Source organism: Delphinapterus leucas, chromosome 9, assembly GCF_059928025.1.
Source record: "Delphinapterus leucas isolate spDelLeu-1000000601 "Yukka" chromosome 9, BTC_Dleu_Yukka2, whole genome shotgun sequence".
Lineage (NCBI taxonomy): Eukaryota > Metazoa > Chordata > Mammalia > Artiodactyla > Monodontidae > Delphinapterus > Delphinapterus leucas.
The window spans coordinates 112,178,513-112,201,236 of NC_143137.1; positions in this window are offsets into that span (position 1 = coordinate 112,178,513).

The following is a 22,724-nucleotide window of genomic DNA, read 5'->3' on the forward strand; positions in this document are numbered from 1 at the left end:
CGAGGCCCTCGTACGTGAAGTCACTCTGCTCGAGGAGAAAGTCAGCATCTTACCCTGCTATATCGCTACCGGCACACCCAGCATGAACACATGCCTGGAAGTAAGGCCCTGATTTGCCGTGCAGAAGCAGAGGCGTGCAGCAGTTTCCATGAGGCGCTGGCCTCTGCTCTGCGTTCCTTGAACGGCAGCACAGTTTTCTGGACACCTAGGACGCTAGCCTGGGCACCCTATTCCCGCAGGAACACTTGAGTACCCCAGGCCCACCTGGGTCAGCTAAGCAACGTCCAGACCCGGAGCCCGTTAGAGCCCCTCTGTGCATGCCGGGTGTAGGGAAACGCACTGCCCTCTCTTTGGGAGCAGCTTCATTTCCTCAGCCCTCGCACACGTTCACGAACAGCGTTCTGGCACGTCCCACACGGCGTGCAAGTCTTACGCGTTGCCCTAGCCTGAGCTGCACTCAGGGAAACCCTCGTCTTCGCATTCCATCTAAGACGTCCTGCCTGAAGTCACCGTGCCTCCTAGAGGAAGTCAGCTTGCGTTCTTACTGCAGTTGAAGTCCTGTTCTTCCTGTGGCACTGCAGGCTTTCGAATAGCCACAGGCCCAGAGGAGCAGCTTACGGCGTTCCTTGGTTGAGGCAGTTCGCATGATGCAGAACACCCTACTTCGAGAAGTTGAGTCAGGGAAGGAAACACAGGGTAACCTGTGTCTCCTCGGACTTCTTAGAAGCCACAGGGGTGCATGCTGAGTGTGCCCCTGGAAAAGGGGACCTGCTGGAACTAGCCTTGCTTTCCCATTTTGAAGGCAGCGTTCACGCTGCATTGAAAGTGCCTGCCATTCCCTCCTCTTGACAGGCCTGTAAACACTGTAAGAATGCTTCTGGGGAGAAAATGAGTTTGCTCTGTCTAAACCAGGGGCTTCCATGGCCGCGGTGGTGGTCAGCCTGACAAGCTCTAGAGCTAAAGGGAATCTCAATGTGAAAACTTGCCTCCAGGTTAGGCCCTTAGTAGCCGTGCAGAAAGGGAGGCATGCAGCTGTTTCCATGAGTTCTTAGTCCCTTATATGCTTTACTTTAAAGGAAGTACACGTCTGAGGACTCCTAGGCCTCTCGGGTAGGCCTCGTTTTCCCTGCAAGTTCACTGAGCACCTCCAGACCCCTGTGGGCCGGCTGAGCAACTTCGAGGCCCATTGGTGCATCCCTCGGAGGCCCTCTGTGCGTGCCCAGTGATGGGCAACACACTGTACGTTCCTTGAGGAGAGCTACATTTCCAGAGTCCTCGAACGGCCTCAGGACAACATTGCTGGTGAGTCCGAAGTGCACAGGAAACTTCTCATGGTCCTTGTGTGAGCTGCCATGAGAGAACACTGTGCTTGGAGTACTTCGAGGCCCTCGTACGTGAAGTCACTCTGCTCGAGGAGAAAGTCAGCATCTTACCCTGCTATATCGCTACCGGCACACCCAGCATGAACACATGCCTGGAAGTAAGGCCCTGATTTGCCGTGCAGAAGCAGAGGCGTGCAGCAGTTTCCATGAGGCGCTGGCCTCTGCTCTGCGTTCCTTGAACGGCAGCACAGTTTTCTGGACACCTAGGACGCTAGCCTGGGCACCCTATTCCCGCAGGAACACTTGAGTACCCCAGGCTCACCTGGGTCAGCTAAGCAACGTCCAGACCCGGAGCCCGTTACAGCCCCTCTGTGCATGCCAGATGTAGGGAAACGCACTGCCCTCTCTTTTGGAGCAGCTTCATTTCCTCAGCCCTCGCACACGTTCACGAACAGCGTTCTGGCACGTCCCACACGGCGTGCAAGTCTTACGCGTTGCCCTAGCCTGAGCTGCACTCAGGGTAACCCTCGTCTTCGCATTCCATCTAAGACGTCCTGCCTGAAGTCACCGTGCCTCCTAGAGGAAGTCAGCTTGCGTTCTTACTGCAGTTGAAGTCCTGTTCTTCCTGTGGCACTGCAGGCTTTCGAATAGCCACAGGCCCAGAGGAGCAGCTTACGGCGTTCCTTGGTTGAGGCAGTTCGCATGATGCAGAACACCCTACTTCGAGAAGTTGAGTCAGGGAAGGAAACACAGGGTAACCTGTGTCTCCTCGGACTTCTTAGAAGCCACATGGGTGCATGCTGAGTGTGCCCCTGGAAAAGAGGACCTGCTGGAACTAGCCTTGCTTTCCCATTTTGAAGGCAGCGTTCATGCTGCATTGAAAGTGCCTGCCATTCCCTCCTCTTGACAGGCCTGTAAACACTGTAAGAATGCTTCTGGGGAGAAAATGAGTTTGCTCTGTCTAAACCAGGGGCTTCCATGGCCGCGGTGGTGGTCAGCCTGACAAGCTCTAGAGCTAAAGGGAATCTCAACGTGAAAACTTGCCTCCAGGTTAGGCCCTTAGTAGCCGTGCAGAAAGGGAGGCATGCAGCTGTTTCCATGAGTTCTTAGTCCCTTATATGCTTTACTTTAAAGGAAGTACACGTCTGAGGACTCCTAGGCCTCTCGGGTAGGCCTCGTTTTCCCTGCAAGTTCACTGAGCACCTCCAGACCCCTGTGGGCCGGCTGAGCAACTTCGAGGCCCATTGGTGCATCCCTCGGAGGCCCTCTGTGCGTGCCCAGTGATGGGCAACACACTGTACGTTCCTTGAGGAGAGCTACATTTCCAGAGTCCTCGAACGGCCTCAGGACAACATTGCTGGTGAGTCCGAAGTGCACAGGAAACTTCTCATGGTCCTTGTGTGAGCTGCCATGAGAGAACACTGTGCTTGGAGTACTTCGAGGCCCTCGTACGTGAAGTCACTCTGCTCGAGGAGAAAGTCAGCATCTTACCCTGCTATATCGCTACCGGCACACCCAGCATGAACACATGCCTGGAAGTAAGGCCCTGATTTGCCGTGCAGAAGCAGAGGCGTGCAGCAGTTTCCATGAGGCGCTGGCCTCTGCTCTGCGTTCCTTGAACGGCAGCACAGTTTTCTGGACACCTAGGACGCTAGCCTGGGCACCCTATTCCCGCAGGAACACTTGAGTACCCCAGGCTCACCTGGGTCAGCTAAGCAACGTCCAGACCCGGAGCCCGTTACAGCCCCTCTGTGCATGCCGGGTGTAGGGAAACGCACTGCCCTCTCTTTGGGAGCAGCTTCATTTCCTCAGCCCTCGCACACGTTCACGAACAGCGTTCTGGCACGTCCCACACGGCGTGCAAGTCTTACGCGTTGCCCTAGCCTGAGCTGCACTCAGGGTAACCCTCGTCTTCGCATTCCATCTAAGACGTCCTGCCTGAAGTCACCGTGCCTCCTAGAGGAAGTCAGCTTGCGTTCTTACTGCAGTTGAAGTCCTGTTCTTCCTGTGGCACTGCAGGCTTTCGAATAGCCACAGGCCCAGAGGAGCAGCTTACGGCGTTCCTTGGTTGAGGCAGTTCGCATGATGCAGAACACCCTACTTCGAGAAGTTGAGTCAGGGAAGGAAACACAGGGTAACCTGTGTCTCCTCGGACTTCTTAGAAGCCACAGGGGTGCATGCTGAGTGTGCCCCTGGAAAAGGGGACCTGCTGGAACTAGCCTTGCTTTCCCGTTTTGAAGGCAGCGTTCACGCTGCATTGAAAGTGCCTGCCATTCCCTCCTCTTGACAGGCCTGTAAACACTGTAAGAATGCTTCTGGGGAGAAAATGAGCTTGCTCTGTTTAAACCAGGGGCTTCCATGGCCGCGGTGGTGGTCAGCCTGACAAGCTCTAGAGCTAAAGGGAATCTCAACGTGAAAACTTGCCTCCAGGTTAGGCCCTTAGTAGCCGTGCAGAAAGGGAGGCATGCAGCTGTTTCCATGAGTTCTTAGTCCCTTATATGCTTTACTTTAAAGGAAGTACACGTCTGAGGACTCCTAGGCCTCTCGGGTAGGCCTCGTTTTCCCTGCAAGTTCACTGAGTACCTCCAGACCCCTGTGGGCCGGCTGAGCAACTTCGAGGCCCATTGGTGCATCCCTCGGAGGCCCTCTGTGCGTGCCCAGTGATGGGCAACACACTGTACGTTCCTTGAGGAGAGCTACATTTCCAGAGTCCTCGAACGGCCTCAGGACAACATTGCTGGTGAGTCCGAAGTGCACAGGAAACTTCTCATGGTCCTTGTGTGAGCTGCCATGAGAGAACACTGTGCTTGGAGTACTTCGAGACCCTCGTACGTGAAGTCACTCTGCTCGAGGAGAAAGTCAGCATCTTACCCTGCTATATCGCTACCGGCACACCCAGCATGAACACATGCCTGGAAGTAAGGCCCTGATTTGCCGTGCAGAAGCAGAGGCGTGCAGCAGTTTCCATGAGGCGCTGGCCTCTGCTCTGCGTTCCTTGAACGGCAGCACAGTTTTCTGGACACCTAGGACGCTAGCCTGGGCACCCTATTCCAGCAGGAACACTTGAGTACCCCAGGCTCACCTGGGTCAGCTAAGCAACGTCCAGACCCGGAGCCCGTTACAGCCCCTCTGTGCATGCCGGGTGTAGGGAAACGCACTGCCCTCTCTTTGGGAGCAGCTTCATTTCCTCAGCCCTCGCACACGTTCACGAACACCGTTCTGGCACGTCCCACACGGCGTGCAAGTCTTACGCGTTGCCCTAGCCTGAGCTGCACTCAGGGTAACCCTCGTCTTCGCATTCCATCTAAGACGTCCTGCCTGAAGTCACCGTGCCTCCTAGAGGAAGTCAGCTTGCGTTCTTACTGCAGTTGAAGTCCTGTTCTTCCTGTGGCACTGCAGGCTTTCGAATAGCCACAGGCCCAGAGGAGCAGCTTACGGCGTTCCTTGGTTGAGGCAGTTCGCATGATGCAGAACACCCTACTTCGAGAAGTTGAGTCAGGGAAGGAAACACAGGGTAACCTGTGTCTCCTCGGACTTCTTAGAAGCCACAGGGGTGCATGCTGAGTGTGCCCCTGGAAAAGGGGACCTGCTGGAACTAGCCTTGCTTTCCCATTTTGAAGGCAGCGTTCACGCTGCATTGAAAGTGCCTGCCATTCCCTCCTCTTGACAGGCCTGTAAACACTGTAAGAATGCTTCTGGGGAGAAAATGAGTTTGCTCTGTCTAAACCAGGGGCTTCCATGGCCGCGGTGGTGGTCAGCCTGACAAGCTCTAGAGCTAAAGGGAATCTCAACGTGAAAACTTGTCTCCAGGTTAGGCCCTTAGTAGCCGTGCAGAAAGGGAGGTATGCAGCTGTTTCCATGAGTTCTTAGTCCCTTATATGCTTTACTTTAAAGGAAGTACACGTCTGAGGACTCCTAGGCCTCTCGGGTAGGCCTCGTTTTCCCTGCAAGTTCACTGAGTACCTCCAGACCCCTGTGGGCCGGCTGAGCAACTTCGAGGCCCATTGGTGCATCCCTCGGAGGCCCTCTGTGCGTGCCCAGTGATGGGCAACACACTGTACGTTCCTTGAGGAGAGCTACATTTCCAGAGTCCTCGAACGGCCTCAGGACCACATTGCTGGTGAGTCCGAAGTGCACAGGAAACTTCTCATGGTCCTTGTGTGAGCTGCCATGAGAGAACACTGTGCTTGGAGTACTTCGAGGCCCTCGTACGTGAAGTCACTCTGCTCGAGGAGAAAGTCAGCATCTTACCCTGCTATATCGCTACCGGCACACCCAGCATGAACACATGCCTGGAAGTAAGGCCCTGATTTGCCGTGCAGAAGCAGAGGCGTGCAGCAGTTTCCATGAGGCGCTGGCCTCTGCTCTGCGTTCCTTGAACGGCAGCACAGTTTTCTGGACACCTAGGACGCTAGCCTGGGCACCCTATTCCCGCAGGAACACTTGAGTACCCCAGGCTCACCTGGGTCAGCTAAGCAACGTCCAGACCCGGAGCCCGTTACAGCCCCTCTGTGCATGCCGGGTGTAGGGAAACGCACTGCCCTCTCTTTGGGAGCAGCTTCATTTCCTCAGCCCTCGCACACGTTCACGAACACCGTTCTGGCACGTCCCCCACGGCGTGCAAGTCTTACGCGTTGACCTAGCCTGAGCTGCACTCAGGGTAACCCTCGTCTTCGCATTCCATCTAAGACGTCCTGCCTGAAGTCACCGTGCCTCCTAGAGGAAGTCAGCTTGCGTTCTTACTGCAGTTGAAGTCCTGTTCTTCCTGTGGCACTGCAGGCTTTCGAATAGCCACAGGCCCAGAGGAGCAGCTTACGGCGTTCCTTGGTTGAGGCAGTTCGCATGATGCAGAACACCCTACTTCGAGAAGTTGAGTCAGGGAAGGAAACACAGGGTAACCTGTGTCTCCTCGGACTTGTTAGAAGCCACAGGGGTGCATGCTGAGTGTGCCCCTGGAAAAGGGGACCTGCTGGAACTAGCCTTGCTTTCCCGTTTTGAAGGCAGCGTTCACGCTGCATTGAAAGTGCCTGCCATTCCCTCCTCTTGACAGGCCTGTAAACACTGTAAGAATGCTTCTGGGGAGAAAATGAGTTTGCTCTGTCTAAACCAGGGGCTTCCATGGCCGCGGTGGTGGTCAGCCTGACAAGCTCTAGAGCTAAAGGGAATCTCAACGTGAAAACTTGCCTCCAGGTTAGGCCCTTAGTAGCCGTGCAGAAAGGGAGGCATGCAGCTGTTTCCATGAGTTCTTAGTCCCTTATATGCTTTATTTTAAAGGAAGTACACGTCTGAGGACTCCTAGGCCTCTCGGGTAGGCCTCGTTTTCCCTGCAAGTTCACTGAGTACCTCCAGACCCCTGTGGGCCGGCTGAGCAACTTCGAGGCCCATTGGTGCATCCCTCGGAGGCCCTCTGTGCGTGCCCAGTGATGGGCAACACACTGTACGTTCCTTGAGGAGAGCTACATTTCCAAAGTCCTCGAACGGCCTCAGGACCACATTGCTGGTGAGTCCGAAGTGCACAGGAAACTTCTCATGGTCCTTGTGTGAGCTGCCATGAGAGAACACTGTGCTTGGAGTACTTCGAGGCCCTCGTACGTGAAGTCACTCTGCTCGAGGAGAAAGTCAGCATCTTACCCTGCTATATCGCTACCGGCACACCCAGCATGAACACATGCCTGGAAGTAAGGCCCTGATTTGCCGTGCAGAAGCAGAGGCGTGCAGCAGTTTCCATGAGGCGCTGGCCTCTGCTCTGCGTTCCTTGAACGGCAGCACAGTTTTCTGGACACCTAGGACGCTAGCCTGGGCACCCTATTCCCGCAGGAACACTTGAGTACCCCAGGCTCACCTGGGTCAGCTAAGCAACGTCCAGACCCGGAGCCCGTTACAGCCCCTCTGTGCATGCCAGGTGTAGGGAAACGCACTGCCCTCTCTTTTGGAGCAGCTTCATTTCCTCAGCCCTCGCACACGTTCACGAACAGCGTTCTGGCACGTCCCACACGGCGTGCAAGTCTTACGCGTTGCCCTAGCCTGAGCTGCACTCAGGGTAACCCTCGTCTTCGCATTCCATCTAAGACGTCCTGCCTGAAGTCACCGTGCCTCCTAGAGGAAGTCAGCTTGCGTTCTTACTGCAGTTGAAGTCCTGTTCTTCCTGTGGCACTGCAGGCTTTCGAATAGCCACAGGCCCAGAGGAGCAGCTTACGGCGTTCCTTGGTTGAGGCAGTTCGCATGATGCAGAACACCCTACTTCGAGAAGTTGAGTCAGGGAAGGAAACACAGGGTAACCTGTGTCTCCTCGGACTTCTTAGAAGCCACAGGGGTGCATGCTGAGTGTGCCCCTGGAAAAGGGGACCTCCTGGAACTAGCCTTGCTTTCCCATTTTGAAGGCAGCGTTCATGCTGCATTGAAAGTGCCTGCCATTCCCTCCTCTTGACAGGCCTGTAAACACTGTAAGAATGCTTCTGGGGAGAAAATGAGTTTGCTCTGTCTAAACCAGGGGCTTCCATGGCCGCGGTGGTGGTCAGCCTGACAAGCTCTAGAGCTAAAGGGAATCTCAATGTGAAAACTTGCCTCCAGGTTAGGCCCTTAGTAGCCGTGCAGAAAGGGAGGCATGCAGCTGTTTCCATGAGTTCTTAGTCCCTTATATGCTTTACTTTAAAGGAAGTACACGTCTGAGGACTCCTAGGCCTCTCGGGTAGGCCTCGTTTTCCCTGCAAGTTCACTGAGCACCTCCAGACCCCTGTGGGCCGGCTGAGCAACTTCGAGGCCCATTGGTGCATCCCTCGGAGGCCCTCTGTGCGTGCCCAGTGATGGGCAACACACTGTACGTTCCTTGAGGAGAGCTACATTTCCAGAGTCCTCGAACGGCCTCAGGACAACATTGCTGGTGAGTCCGAAGTGCACAGGAGACTTCTCATGGTCCTTGTGTGAGCTGCCATGAGAGAACACTGTGCTTGGAGTACTTCGAGGCCCTCGTACGTGAAGTCACTCTGCTCGAGGAGAAAGTCAGCATCTTACCCTGCTATATCGCTACCGGCACACCCAGCATGAACACATGCCTGGAAGTAAGGCCCTGATTTGCCGTGCAGAAGCAGAGGCGTGCAGCAGTTTCCATGAGGCGCTGGCCTCTGCTCTGCGTTCCTTGAACGGCAGCACAGTTTTCTGGACACCTAGGACGCTAGCCTGGGCACCCTATTCCCGCAGGAACACTTGAGTACCCCAGGCTCACCTGGGTCAGCTAAGCAACGTCCAGACCCGGAGCCCGTTACAGCCCCTCTGTGCATGCCAGGTGTAGGGAAACGCACTGCCCTCTCTTTTGGAGCAGCTTCATTTCCTCAGCCCTCGCACACGTTCACGAACAGCGTTCTGGCACGTCCCACACGGCGTGCAAGTCTTACGCGTTGCCCTAGCCTGAGCTGCACTCAGGGTAACCCTCGTCTTCGCATTCCATCTAAGACGTCCTGCCTGAAGTCACCGTGCCTCCTAGAGGAAGTCAGCTTGCGTTCTTACTGCAGTTGAAGTCCTGTTCTTCCTGTGGCACTGCAGGCTTTCGAATAGCCACAGGCCCAGAGGAGCAGCTTATGGCGTTCCTTGGTTGAGGCAGTTCGCATGATGCAGAACACCCTACTTCGAGAAGTTGAGTCAGGGAAGGAAACACAGGGTAACCTGTGTCTCCTCGGACTTGTTAGAAGCCACAGGGGTGCATGCTGAGTGTGCCCCTGGAAAAGAGGACCTGCTGGAACTAGCCTTGCTTTCCCATTTTGAAGGCAGCGTTCATGCTGCATTGAAAGTGCCTGCCATTCCCTCCTCTTGACAGGCCTGTAAACACTGTAAGAATGCTTCTGGGGAGAAAATGAGTTTGCTCTGTCTAAACCAGGGGCTTCCATGGCCGCGGTGGTGGTCAGCCTGACAAGCTCTAGAGCTAAAGGGAATCTCAATGTGAAAACTTGCCTCCAGGTTAGGCCCTTAGTAGCCGTGCAGAAAGGGAGGCATGCAGCTGTTTCCATGAGTTCTTAGTCCCTTATATGCTTTACTTTAAAGGAAGTACACGTCTGAGGACTCCTAGGCCTCTCGGGTAGGCCTCGTTTTCCCTGCAAGTTCACTGAGCACCTCCAGACCCCTGTGGGCCGGCTGAGCAACTTCGAGGCCCATTGGTGCATCCCTCGGAGGCCCTCTGTGCGTGCCCAGTGATGGGCAACACACTGTACGTTCCTTGAGGAGAGCTACATTTCCAGAGTCCTCGAACGGCCTCAGGCCAACATTGCTGGTGAGTCCGAAGTGCACAGGAGACTTCTCATGGTCCTTGTGTGAGCTGCCATGAGAGAACACTGTGCTTGGAGTACTTCGAGGCCCTCGTACGTGAAGTCACTCTGCTCGAGGAGAAAGTCAGCATCTTACCCTGCTATATCGCTACCGGCACACCCAGCATGAACACATGCCTGGAAGTAAGGCCCTGATTTGCCGTGCAGAAGCAGAGGCGTGCAGCAGTTTCCATGAGGCGCTGGCCTCTGCTCTCCGTTCCTTGAACAGCAGCACAGTTTTCTGGACACCTAGGACGCTAGCCTGGGCACCCTATTCCCGCAGGAACACTTGAGTACCCCAGGCTCACCTGGGTCAGCTAAGCAACGTCCACACCCGGAGCCCGTTACAGCCCCTCTGTGCATGCCGGGTGTAGGGAAACGCACTGCCCTCTCTTTGGGAGCAGCTTCATTTCCTCAGCCCTCGCACACGTTCACGAACAGCGTTCTGGCACGTCCCACACGGCGAGCAAGTCTTACGCGTTGCCCTAGCCTGAGCTGCACTCAGGGTAACCCTCGTCTTCGCATTCCATCTAAGACGTCCTGCCTGAAGTCACCGTGCCTCCTAGAGGAAGTCAGCTTGCGTTCTTACTGCAGTTGAAGTCCTGTTCTTCCTGTGGCACTGCAGGCTTTCGAATAGCCACAGGCCCAGAGGAGCAGCTTACGGCGTTCCTTGGTTGAGGCAGTTCGCATGATGCAGAACACCCTACTTCGAGAAGTTGAGTCAGGGAAGGAAACACAGGGTAACCTGTGTCTCCTCGGACTTCTTAGAAGCCACAGGGGTGCATGCTGAGTGTGCCCCTGGAAAAGGGGACCTGCTGGAACTAGCCTTGCTTTCCCATTTTGAAGGCAGCGTTCACGCTGCATTGAAAGTGCCTGCCATTCCCTCCTCTTGACAGGCCTGTAAACACTGTAAGAATGCTTCTGGGGAGAAAATGAGTTTGCTCTGTCTAAACCAGGGGCTTCCATGGCCGCGGTGGTGGTCAGCCTGACAAGCTCTAGAGCTAAAGGGAATCTCAACGTGAAAACTTGCCTCCAGGTTAGGCCCTTAGTAGCCGTGCAGAAAGGGAGGCATGCAGCTGTTTCCATGAGTTCTTAGTCCCTTATATGCTTTACTTTAAAGGAAGTACACGTCTGAGGACTCCTAGGACTCTCGGGTAGGCCTCGTTTTCCCTGCATGTTCACTGAGTACCTCCAGACCCCTGTGGGCCGGCTGAGCAACTTCGAGGCCCATTGGTGCATCCCTCGGAGGCCCTCTGTGCGTGCCCAGTGATGGGCAACACACTGTACGTTCCTTGAGGAGAGCTACATTTCCAGAGTCCTCGAACGGCCACAGGAAAACTTTGCTGGTGAGTCCGAAGTGCACAGGAAACTTCTCATGGTCCTTGTGTGAGCTGCCATGAGAGAACACTGTGCTTGGAGTACTTCGAGGCCCTCGTACGTGAAGTCACTCTGCTCGAGGAGAAAGTCAGCATCTTACCCTGCTATATCGCTACCGGCACACCCAGCATGAACACATGCCTGGAAGTAAGGCCCTGATTTGCCGTGCAGAAGCAGAGGCGTGCAGCAGTTTCCATGAGGCGCTGGCCTCTGCTCTGCGTTCCTTGAACGGCAGCACAGTTTTCTGGACACCTAGGACGCTAGCCTGGGCACCCTATTCCCACAGGAACACTTGAGTACCCCAGGCTCACCTGGGTCAGCTAAGCAACGTCCAGACCCGGAGCCCGTTACAGCCCCTCTGTGCATGCCGGGTGTAGGGAAACGCACTGCCCTCTCTTTTGGAGCAGCTTCATTTCCTCAGCCCTCGCACACGTTCACGAACAGCGTTCTGGCACGTCCCACACGGCGTGCAAGTCTTACGCGTTGCCCTAGCCTGAGCTGCACTCAGGGTAACCCTCGTCTTCGCATTCCATCTAAGACGTCCTGCCTCAAGTCACCGTGCCTCCTAGAGGAAGTCAGCTTGCGTTCTTACTGCAGTTGAAGTCCTGTTCTTCCTGTGGCACTGCAGGCTTTCGAATAGCCACAGGCCCAGAGGAGCAGCTTACGGCGTTCCTTGGTTGAGGCAGTTCGCATGATGCAGAACACCCTACTTCGAGAAGTTGAGTCAGGGAAGGAAACACAGGGTAACCTGTGTCTCCTCGGACTTGTTAGAAGCCACAGGGGTGCATGCTGAGTGTGCCCCTGAAAAAGAGGACCTGCTGGAACTAGCCTTGCTTTCCCATTTTGAAGGCAGCGTTCATGCTGCATTGAAAGTGCCTGCCATTCCCTCCTCTTGACAGGCCTGTAAACTATGTAAGAATGCTTCTGGGGAGAAAATGAGTTTGCTCTGTCTAAACCAGGGGCTTCCATGGCCGCAGTGGTGGTCAGCCTGACAAGCTCTAGAGCTAAAGGGAATCTCAATGTGAAAACATGCCTCCAGGTTAGGCCCTTAGTAGCCGTGCAGAAAGGGAGGCATGCAGCTGTTTCCATGAGTTCTTAGTCCCTTATATGCTTTACTTTAAAGGAAGTACACGTCTGAGGACTCCTAGGCCTCTCGGGTAGGCCTCGTTTTCCCTGCAAGTTCACTGAGCACCTCCAGACCCCTGTGGGCCGGCTGAGCAACTTCGAGGCCCATTGGTGCATCCCTCGGAGGCCCTCTGTGCGTGCCCAGTGATGGGCAACACACTGTACGTTCCTTGAGGAGAGCTACATTTCCAGAGTCCTCGAACGGCCTCAGGACAACATTGCTGGTGAGTCCGAAGTGCACAGGAAACTTCTCATGGTCCTTGTGTGAGCTGCCATGAGAGAACACTGTGCTTGGAATACTTCGAGGCCCTCGTACGTGAAGTCACTCTGCTCGAGGAGAAAGTCAGCATCTTACCCTGCTATATCGCTACCGGCACACCCAGCATGAACACATGCCTGGAAGTAAGGCCCTGATTTGCCGTGCAGAAGCAGAGGCGTGCAGCAGTTTCCATGAGGCGCTGGCCTCTGCTCTGCGTTCCTTGAACGGCAGCACAGTTTTCTGGACACCTAGGACGCTAGCCTGGGCACCCTATTCCCGCAGGAACACTTGAGTACCCCAGGCTCACCTGGTCAGCTAAGCAACGTCCAGACCCGGAGCCCGTTAGAGCCCCTCTGTGCATGCCGGGTGTAGGGAAACGCACTGCCCTCTCTTTTGGAGCAGCTTCATTTCCTCAGCCCTCGCACACGTTCACGAACACCGTTCTGGCACATCCCACACGGTGTGCAAGTCTTACGCGTTGCCCTAGCCTGAGCTGCACTCAGGGTAACCCTCGTCTTCGCATTCCATCTAAGACGTCCTGCCTGAAGTCACCGTGCCTCCTAGAGAAAGTCAGCTTGCGTTCTTACTGCAGTTGAAGTCCTGTTCTTCCTGTGGCACTGCAGGCTTTCGAATAGCCACAGGCCCAGAGGAGCAGCTTACGGCGTTCCTTGGTTGAGGCAGTTCGCATGATGCAGAACACCCTACTTCGAGAAGTTGAGTCAGGGAAGGAAACACAGGGTAAACTGTGTCTCCTCGGACTTCTTAGAAGCCACAGGTGTGCATGCTGAGTGTGCCCCTGGAAAAGGGGACCTGCTGGAACTAGCCTTGCTTTCCCATTTTGAAGGCAGCGTTCACGCTGCATTGAAAGTGCCTGCCATTCCCTCCTCTTGACAGGCCTGTAAACACTGTAAGAATGCTTCTGGGGAGAAAATGAGTTTGCTCTGTCTAAACCAGGGGCTTCCATGGCCGCGGTGGTGGTCAGCCTGACAAGCTCTAGAGCTAAAGGGAATCTCAACGTGAAAACTTGCCTCCAGGTTAGGCCCTTAGTAGCCGTGCAGAAAGGGAGGCATGCAGCTGTTTCCATGAGTTCTTAGTCCCTTATATGCTTTACTTTAAAGGAAGTACACGTCTGAGGACTCCTAGGCCTCTCGGGTAGGCCTCGTTTTCCCTGCAAGTTCACTGAGTACCTCCAGACCCCTGTGGGCCGGCTGAGCAACTTCGAGGCCCATTGGTGCATCCCTCGGAGGCCCTCTGTGCATGCCCAGTGATGGGCAACACACTGTACGTTCCTTGAGGAGAGCTACATTTCCAGAGTCCTCGAACGGCCTCAGGACAACATTGCTGGTGAGTCCGAAGTGCACAGGAAACTTCTCATGGTCCTTGTGTGAGCTGCCATGAGAGAACACTGTGCTTGGAGTACTTCGAGGCCCTCGTACGTGAAGTCACTCTGCTCGAGGAGAAAGTCAGCATCTTACCCTGCTATATCGCTACCGGCACACCCAGCATGAACACATGCCTGGAAGTAAGGCCCTGATTTGCCGTGCAGAAGCAGAGGCGTGCAGCAGTTTCCATGAGGCGCTGGCCTCTGCTCTGCGTTCCTTGAACAGCAGCACAGTTTTCTGGACACCTAGGACGCTAGCCTGGGCACCCTATTCCCGCAGGAACACTTGAGTACCCCAGGCTCACCTGGGTCAGCTAAGCAACGTCCAGACCCGGAGCCCGTTACAGCCCCTCTGTGCATGCCGGGTGTAGGGAAACGCACTGCCCTCTCTTTGGGAGCAGCTTCATTTCCTCAGCCCTCGCACACATTCACGAACAGCGTTCTGGCACGTCCCACACGGCGTGCAAGTCTTACGCGTTGACCTAGCCTGAGCTGCACTCAGGGTAACCCTCGTCTTCGCATTCCATCTAAGACGTCCTGCCTGAAGTCACCGTGCCTCCTAGAGGAAGTCAGCTTGCGTTCTTACTGCAGTTGAAGTCCTGTTCTTCCTGTGGCACTGCAGGCTTTCGAATAGCCACAGGCCCAGAGGAGCAGCTTACGGCGTTCCTTGGTTGAGGCAGTTCGCATGATGCAGAACACCCTACTTCGAGAAGTTGAGTCAGGGAAGGAAACACAGGGTAACCTGTGTCTCCTCGGACTTCTTAGAAGCCACAGGGGTGCATGCTGAGTGTGCCCCTGGAAAAGGGGACCTGCTGGAACTAGCCTTGCTTTCCCATTTTGAAGGCAGCGTTCACGCTGCATTGAAAGTGCCTGCCATTCCCTCCTCTTGACAGGCCTGTAAACACTGTAAGAATGCTTCTGGGGAGAAAATGAGTTTGCTCTGTCTAAACCAGGGGCTTCCATGGCCGCGGTGGTGGTCAGCCTGACAAGGTCTAGAGCTAAAGGGAATCTCAACGTGAAAACTTGCCTCCAGGTTAGGCCCTTAGTAGCCGTGCAGAAAGGGAGGCATGCAGCTGTTTCCATGAGTTCTTAGTCCCTTATATGCTTTACTTTAAAGGAAGTACACGTCTGAGGACTCCTAGGCCTCTCGGGTAGGCCTCGTTTTCCCTGCAAGTTCACTGAGTACCTCCAGACCCCTGTGGGCCGGCTGAGCAACTTCGAGGCCCATTGGTGCATCCCTCGGAGGCCCTCTGTGCGTGCCCAGTGATGGGCAACACACTGTACGTTCCTTGAGGAGAGCTACATTTCCAGAGTCCTCGAACGGCCTCAGGACAACATTGCTGGTGAGTCCGAAGTGCACAGGAAACTTCTCATGGTCCTTGTGTGAGCTGCCATGAGAGAACACTGTGCTTGGAGTACTTCGAGGCCCTCGTACGTGAAGTCACTCTGCTCGAGGAGAAAGTCAGCATCTTACCCTGCTATATCGCTACCGGCACACCCAGCATGAACACATGCCTGGAAGTAAGGCCCTGATTTGCCGTGCAGAAGCAGAGGCGTGCAGCAGTTTCCATGAGGGCTGGCCTCTGCTCTGCGTTCCTTGAACGGCAGCACAGTTTTCTGGACACCTAGGACGCTAGCCTGGGCACCCTATTCCCGCAGGAACACTTGAGTACCCCAGGCTCACCTGGGTCAGCTAAGCAACGTCCAGACCCGGAGCCCGTTACAGCCCCTCTGTGCATGCCGGGTGTAGGGAAACGCACTGCCCTCTCTTTGGGAGCAGCTTCATTTCCTCAGCCCTCGCACACGTTCACGAACACCGTTCTGGCACGTCCCCCACGGCGTGCAAGTCTTACGCGTTGACCTAGCCTGAGCTGCACTCAGGGTAACCCTCGTCTTCGCATTCCATCTAAGACGTCCTGCCTGAAGTCACCGTGCCTCCTAGAGGAAGTCAGCTTGCGTTCTTACTGCAGTTGAAGTTCTGTTCTTCCTGTGGCACTGCAGGCTTTCGAATAGCCACAGGCCCAGAGGAGCAGCTTACGGCGTTCCTTGGTTGAGGCAGTTCGCATGATGCAGAACACCCTACTTCGAGAAGTTGAGTCAGGGAAGGAAACACAGGGTAACCTGTGTCTCCTCGGACTTCTTAGAAGCCACAGGGGTGCATGCTGAGTGTGCCCCTGGAAAAGGGGACCTGCTGGAACTAGCCTTGCTTTCCCATTTTGAAGGCAGCGTTCACGCTGCATTGAAAGTGCCTGCCATTCCCTCCTCTTGACAGGCCTGTAAACACTGTAAGAATGCTTCTGGGGAGAAAATGAGTTTGCTCTGTCTAAACCAGGGGCTTCCATGGCCGCGGTGGTGGTCAGCCTGACAAGCTCTAGAGCTAAAGGGAATCTCAACGTGAAAACTTGCCTCCAGGTTAGGCCCTTAGTAGCCGTGCAGAAAGGGAGGCATGCAGCTGTTTCCATGAGTTCTTAGTCCCTTATATGCTTTACTTTAAAGGAAGTACACGTCTGAGGACTCCTAGGACTCTCGGGTAGGCCTCGTTTTCCCTGCATGTTCACTGAGTACCTCCAGACCCCTGTGGGCCGGCTGAGCAACTTCGAGGCCCATTGGTGCATCCCTCGGAGGCCCTCTGTGCGTGCCCAGTGATGGGCAACACACTGTACGTTCCTTGAGGAGAGCTACATTTCCAGAGTCCTCGAACGGCCACAGGACAAATTTGCTGGTGAGTCCGAAGTGCACAGGAAACTTCGCATGGTCCTTGTGTGAGCTGCCATGATAGAACACTGTGCTTGGAGTACTTCGAGGCCCTCGTACGTGAAGTCACTCTGCTCGAGGAGAAAGTCAGCATCTTACCCTGCTATATCGCTACCGGCACACCCAGCATGAACACATGCCTGGAAGTAAGGCCCTGATTTGCCGTGCAGAAGCAGAGGCGTGCAGCAGTTTCCATGAGGCGCTGGCCTCTGCTCTGCGTTCCTTGAACGGCAGCACAGTTTTCTGGACACCTAGGACGCTAGCCTGGGCACCCTATTCCCGCAGGAACACTTGAGTACCCCAGGCTCACCTGGGTCAGCTAAGCAACGTCCAGACCCGGAGCCCGTTACAGCCCCTCTGTGCATGCCAGGTGTAGGGAAACGCACTGCCCTCTCTTTTGGAGCAGCTTCATTTCCTCAGCCCTCGCACACGTTCACGAACAGCGTTCTGGCACGTCCCACACGGCGTGCAAGTCTTACGCGTTGCCCTAGCCTGAGCTGCACTCAGGGTAACCCTCGTCTTCGCATTCCATCTAAGACGTCCTGCCTGAAGTCACCGTGCCTCCTAGAGGAAGTCAGCTTGCGTTCTTACTGCAGTTGAAGTCCTGTTCTTCCTGTGGCACTGCAGGCTTTCGAATAGCCACAGGCCCAGAGGAGCAGCTTATGGCGTTCCTTGGTTGAGGCAGTTCGCATGATGCAGAACACCCTACTTCGAGAAGTTGAGTCAGGGAAGGAAACACAGGGTAACCTGTGTCTCCTCGGACTTGTTAGAAGCCACAGGGGTGCATGCTGAGTGTGCCCCTGGAAAAGAGGACCTGCTGGAACTAGCCTTGCTTTCCCATTTTGAAGGCAGCGTTCATGCTGCATTGAAAGTGCCTGCCATTCCCTCCTCTTGACAGGCCTGTAAACACTGTAAGAATGCTTCTGGGGAGAAAATGAGTTTGCTCTGTCTAAACCAGGGGCTTCCATGGCCGCGGTGGTGGTCAGCCTGACAAGCTCTAGAGCTAAAGGGAATCTCAATGTGAAAACTTGCCTCCAGGTTAGGCCCTTAGTAGCCGTGCAGAAAGGGAGGCATGCAGCTGTTTCCATGAGTTCTTAGTCCCTTATATGCTTTACTTTAAAGGAAGTACACGTCTGAGGACTCCTAGGCCTCTCGGGTAGGCCTCGTTTTCCCTGCAAGTTCACTGAGCACCTCCAGACCCCTGTGGGCCGGCTGAGCAACTTCGAGGCCCATTGGTGCATCCCTCGGAGGCCCTCTGTGCGTGCCCAGTGATGGGCAACACACTGTACGTTCCTTGAGGAGAGCTACATTTCCAGAGTCCTCGAACGGCCTCAGGCCAACATTGCTGGTGAGTCCGAAGTGCACAGGAGACTTCTCATGGTCCTTGTGTGAGCTGCCATGAGAGAACACTGTGCTTGGAGTACTTCGAGGCCCTCGTACGTGAAGTCACTCTGCTCGAGGAGAAAGTCAGCATCTTACCCTGCTATATCGCTACCGGCACACCCAGCATGAACACATGCCTGGAAGTAAGGCCCTGATTTGCCGTGCAGAAGCAGAGGCGTGCAGCAGTTTCCATGAGGCGCTGGCCTCTGCTCTGCGTTCCTTGAACAGCAGCACAGTTTTCTGGACACCTAGGACGCTAGCCTGGGCACCCTATTCCCGCAGGAACACTTGAGTACCCCAGGCTCACCTGGGTCAGCTAAGCAACGTCCACACCCGGAGCCCGTTACAGCCCCTCTGTGCATGCCGGGTGTAGGGAAACGCACTGCCCTCTCTTTGGGAGCAGCTTCATTTCCTCAGCCCTCGCACACGTTCACGAACAGCGTTCTGGCACGTCCCACACGGCGTGCAAGTCTTACGCGTTGCCCTAGCCTGAGCTGCACTCAGGGTAACCCTCGTCTTCGCATTCCATCTAAGACGTCCTGCCTGAAGTCACCGTGCCTCCTAGAGGAAGTCAGCTTGCGTTCTTACTGCAGTTGAAGTCCTGTTCTTCCTGTGGCACTGCAGGCTTTCGAATAGCCACAGGCCCAGAGGAGCAGCTTACGGCGTTCCTTGGTTGAGGCAGTTCGCATGATGCAGAACACCCTACTTCGAGAAGTTGAGTCAGGGAAGGAAACACAGGGTAACCTGTGTCTCCTCGGACTTCTTAGAAGCCACAGGGGTGCATGCTGAGTGTGCCCCTGGAAAAGGGGACCTGCTGGAACTAGCCTTGCTTTCCCATTTTGAAGGCAGCGTTCACGCTGCATTGAAAGTGCCTGCCATTCCCTCCTCTTGACAGGCCTGTAAACACTGTAAGAATGCTTCTGGGGAGAAAATGAGTTTGCTCTGTCTAAACCAGGGGCTTCCATGGCCGCGGTGGTGGTCAGCCTGACAAGCTCTAGAGCTAAAGGGAATCTCAACGTGAAAACTTGCCTCCAGGTTAGGCCCTTAGTAGCCGTGCAGAAAGGGAGGCATGCAGCTGTTTCCATGAGTTCTTAGTCCCTTATATGCTTTACTTTAAAGGAAGTACACGTCTGAGGACTCCTATGCCTCTCGGGTAGGCCTCGTTTTCCCTGCAAGTTCACTGAGTACCTCCAGACCCCTGTGGGCCGGCTGAGCAACTTCGAGGCCCATTGGTGCATCCCTCGGAGGCCCTCTGTGCGTGCCCAGTGATGGGCAACACACTGTACGTTCCTTGAGGAGAGCTACATTTCCAGAGTCCTCGAACGGCCTCAGGACAACATTGCTGGTGAGTCCGAAGTGCACAGGAAACTTCTCATGGTCCTTGTGTGAGCTGCCATGAGAGAACACTGTGCTTGGAGTACTTCGAGGCCCTCGTACGTGAAGTCACTCTGCTCGAGGAGAAAGTCAGCATCTTACCCTGCTATATCGCTACCGGCACACCCAGCATGAACACATGCCTGGAAGTAAGGCCCTGATTTGCCGTGCAGAAGCAGAGGCGTGCAGCAGTTTCCATGAGGCGCTGGCCTCTGCTCTGCGTTCCTTGAACAGCAGCACAGTTTTCTGGACACCTAGGACGCTAGCCTGGGCACCCTATTCCCGCAGGAACACTTGAGTACCCCAGGCTCACCTGGGTCAGCTAAGCAACGTCCAGACCCGGAGCCCGTTACAGCCCCTCTGTGCATGCCGGGTGTAGGGAAACGCACTGCCCTCTCTTTGGGAGCAGCTTCATTTCCTCAGCCCTTGCACACGTTCACGAACACCGTTCTGGCACGTCCCACACGGCGTGCAAGTCTTACGCGTTGACCTAGCCTGAGCTGCACTCAGGGTAACCCTCGTCTTCGCATTCCATCTAAGACGTCCTGCCTGAAGTCACTGTGCCTCATAGAGGAAGTCAGCTTGCGTTCTTACTGCAGTTGAAGTCCTGTTCTTCCTGTGGCACTGCAGGCTTTCGAATAGCCACAGGCCCAGAGGAGCAGCTTACGGCGTTCCTTGGTTGAGGCAGTTCGCATGATGCAGAACACCCTACTTCGAGAAGTTGAGTCAGGGAAGCAAACACAGGGTAACCTGTGTCTCCTCGGACTTCTTAGAAGCCACAGGGGTGCATGCTGAGTGTGCCCCTGGAAAAGGGGACCTGCTGGAACTAGCCTTGCTTTCCCATTTTGAAGGCAGCGTTCACGCTGCATTGAAAGTGCCTGCCATTCCCTCCTCTTGACAGGCCTGTAAACACTGTAAGAATGCTTCTGGGGAGAAAATGAGTTTGCTCTGTCTAAACCAGGGGCTTCCATGGCCGCGGTGGTGGTCAGCCTGACAAGCTCTAGAGCTAAAGGGAATCTCAATGTGAAAACTTGCCTCCAGGTTAGGCCCTTAGTAGCCGTGCAGAAAGGGAGGCATGCAGCTGTTTCCATGAGTTCTTAGTCCCTTATATGCTTTACTTTAAAGGAAGTACACGTCTGAGGACTCCTAGGCCTCTCGGGTAGGCCTCGTTTTCCCTGCAAGTTCACTGAGCACCTCCAGACCCCTGTGGGCCGGCTGAGCAACTTCGAGGCCCATTGGTGCATCCCTCGGAGGCCCTCTGTGCGTGCCCAGTGATGGGCAACACACTGTACGTTCCTTGAGGAGAGCTACATTTCCAGAGTCCTCGAACGGCCTCAGGCCAACATTGCTGGTGAGTCCGAAGTGCACAGGAGACTTCTCATGGTCCTTGTGTGAGCTGCCATGAGAGAACACTGTGCTTGGAGTACTTCGAGGCCCTCGTACGTGAAGTCACTCTGCTCGAGGAGAAAGTCAGCATCTTACCCTGCTATATCGCTACCGGCACACCCAGCATGAACACATGCCTGGAAGTAAGGCCCTGATTTGCCATGCAGAAGCAGAGGCGTGCAGCAGTTTCCATGAGGCGCTGGCCTCTGCTCTGCGTTACTTGAACGGCATCACAGTTTTCTGGACACCTAGGACGCTAGCCTGGGCACCCTATTCCCGCAGGAACACTTGAGTACCCCAGGCTCACCTGGGTCAGCTAAGCAACGTCCAGACCCGGAGCCCGTTAGAGCCCCTCTGTGCATGCCGGGTGTAGGGAAACGCACTGCCCTCTCTTTGGGAGCAGCTTCATTTCCTCAGCCCTCGCACACGTTCACGAACAGCGTTCTGGCACGTCCCACACGGCGTGCAAGTCTTACGCGTTGCCCTAGCCTGAGCTGCACTCAGGGTAACCCTCGTCTTCGCATTCCATCTAAGACGTCCTGCCTGAAGTCACCGTGCCTCCTAGAGGAAGTCAGCTTGCGTTCTTACTGCAGTTGAAGTCCTGTTCTTCCTGTGGCACTGCAGGCTTTCGAATAGCCACAGGCCCAGAGGAGCAGCTTACGGCGTTCCTTGGTTGAGGCAGTTCGCATGATGCAGAACACCCTACTTCGAGAAGTTGAGTCAGGGAAGGAAACACAGGGTAACCTGTGTCTCCTCGGACTTGTTAGAAGCCACAGGGGTGCATGCTGAGTGTGCCCCTGGAAAAGGGGACCTGCTGGAACTAGCCTTGCTTTCCCATTTTGAAGGCAGCGTTCACGCTGCATTGAAAGTGCCTGCCATTCCCTCCTCTTGACAGGCCTGTAAACACTGTAAGAATGCTTCTGGGGAGAAAATGAGTTTGCTCTGTCTAAACCAGGGGCTTCCATGGCCGCGGTGGTGGTCAGCCTGACAAGCTCTAGAGCTAAAGGGAATCTCAACGTGAAAACTTGCCTCCAGGTTAGGCCCTTAGTAGCCGTGCAGAAAGGGAGGCATGCAGCTGTTTCCATGAGTTCTTAGTCCCTTATATGCTTTACTTTAAAGGAAGTACACGTCTGAGGACTCCTAGGACTCTCGGGTAGGCCTCGTTTTCCCTGCATGTTCACTGAGTACCTCCAGACCCCTGTGGGCCGGCTGAGCAACTTCGAGGCCCATTGGTGCATCCCTCGGAGGCCCTCTGTGCGTGCCCAGTGATGGGCAACACACTGTACGTTCCTTGAGGAGAGCTACATTTCCAGAGTCCTCGAACGGCCTCAGGACAACATTGCTGGTGAGTCCGAAGTGCACAGGAAACTTCTCATGGTCCTTGTGTGAGCTGCCATGAGAGAACACTGTGCTTGGAGTACTTCGAGGCCCTCGTACGTGAAGTCACTCTGCTCGAGGAGAAAGTCAGCATCTTACCCTGCTATATCGCTACCGGCACACCCAGCATGAACACATGCCTGGAAGTAAGGCCCTGATTTGCCGTGCAGAAGCAGAGGCGTGCAGCAGTTTCCATGAGGCGCTGGCCTCTGCTCTGCGTTCCTTGAACGGCAGCACAGTTTTCTGGACACCTAGGACGCTAGCCTGGGCACCCTATTCCCGCAGGAACACTTGAGTACCCCAGGCTCACCTGGGTCAGCTAAGCAACGTCCAGACCCGGAGCCCGTTACAGCCCCTCTGTGCATGCCGGGTGTAGGGAAACGCACTGCCCTCTCTTTTGGAGCAGCTTCATTTCCTCAGCCCTCGCACACGTTCACGAACAGCGTTCTGGCACGTCCCACACGGCGTGCAAGTCTTACGCGTTGCCCTAGCCTGAGCTGCACTCAGGGTAACCCTCGTCTTCGCATTCCATCTAAGACGTCCTGCCTGAAGTCACCGTGCCTCCTAGAGGAAGTCAGCTTGCGTTCTTACTGCAGTTGAAGTCCTGTTCTTCCTGTGGCACTGCAGGCTTTCGAATAGCCACAGGCCCAGAGGAGCAGCTTACGGCGTTCCTTGGTTGAGGCAGTTCGCAT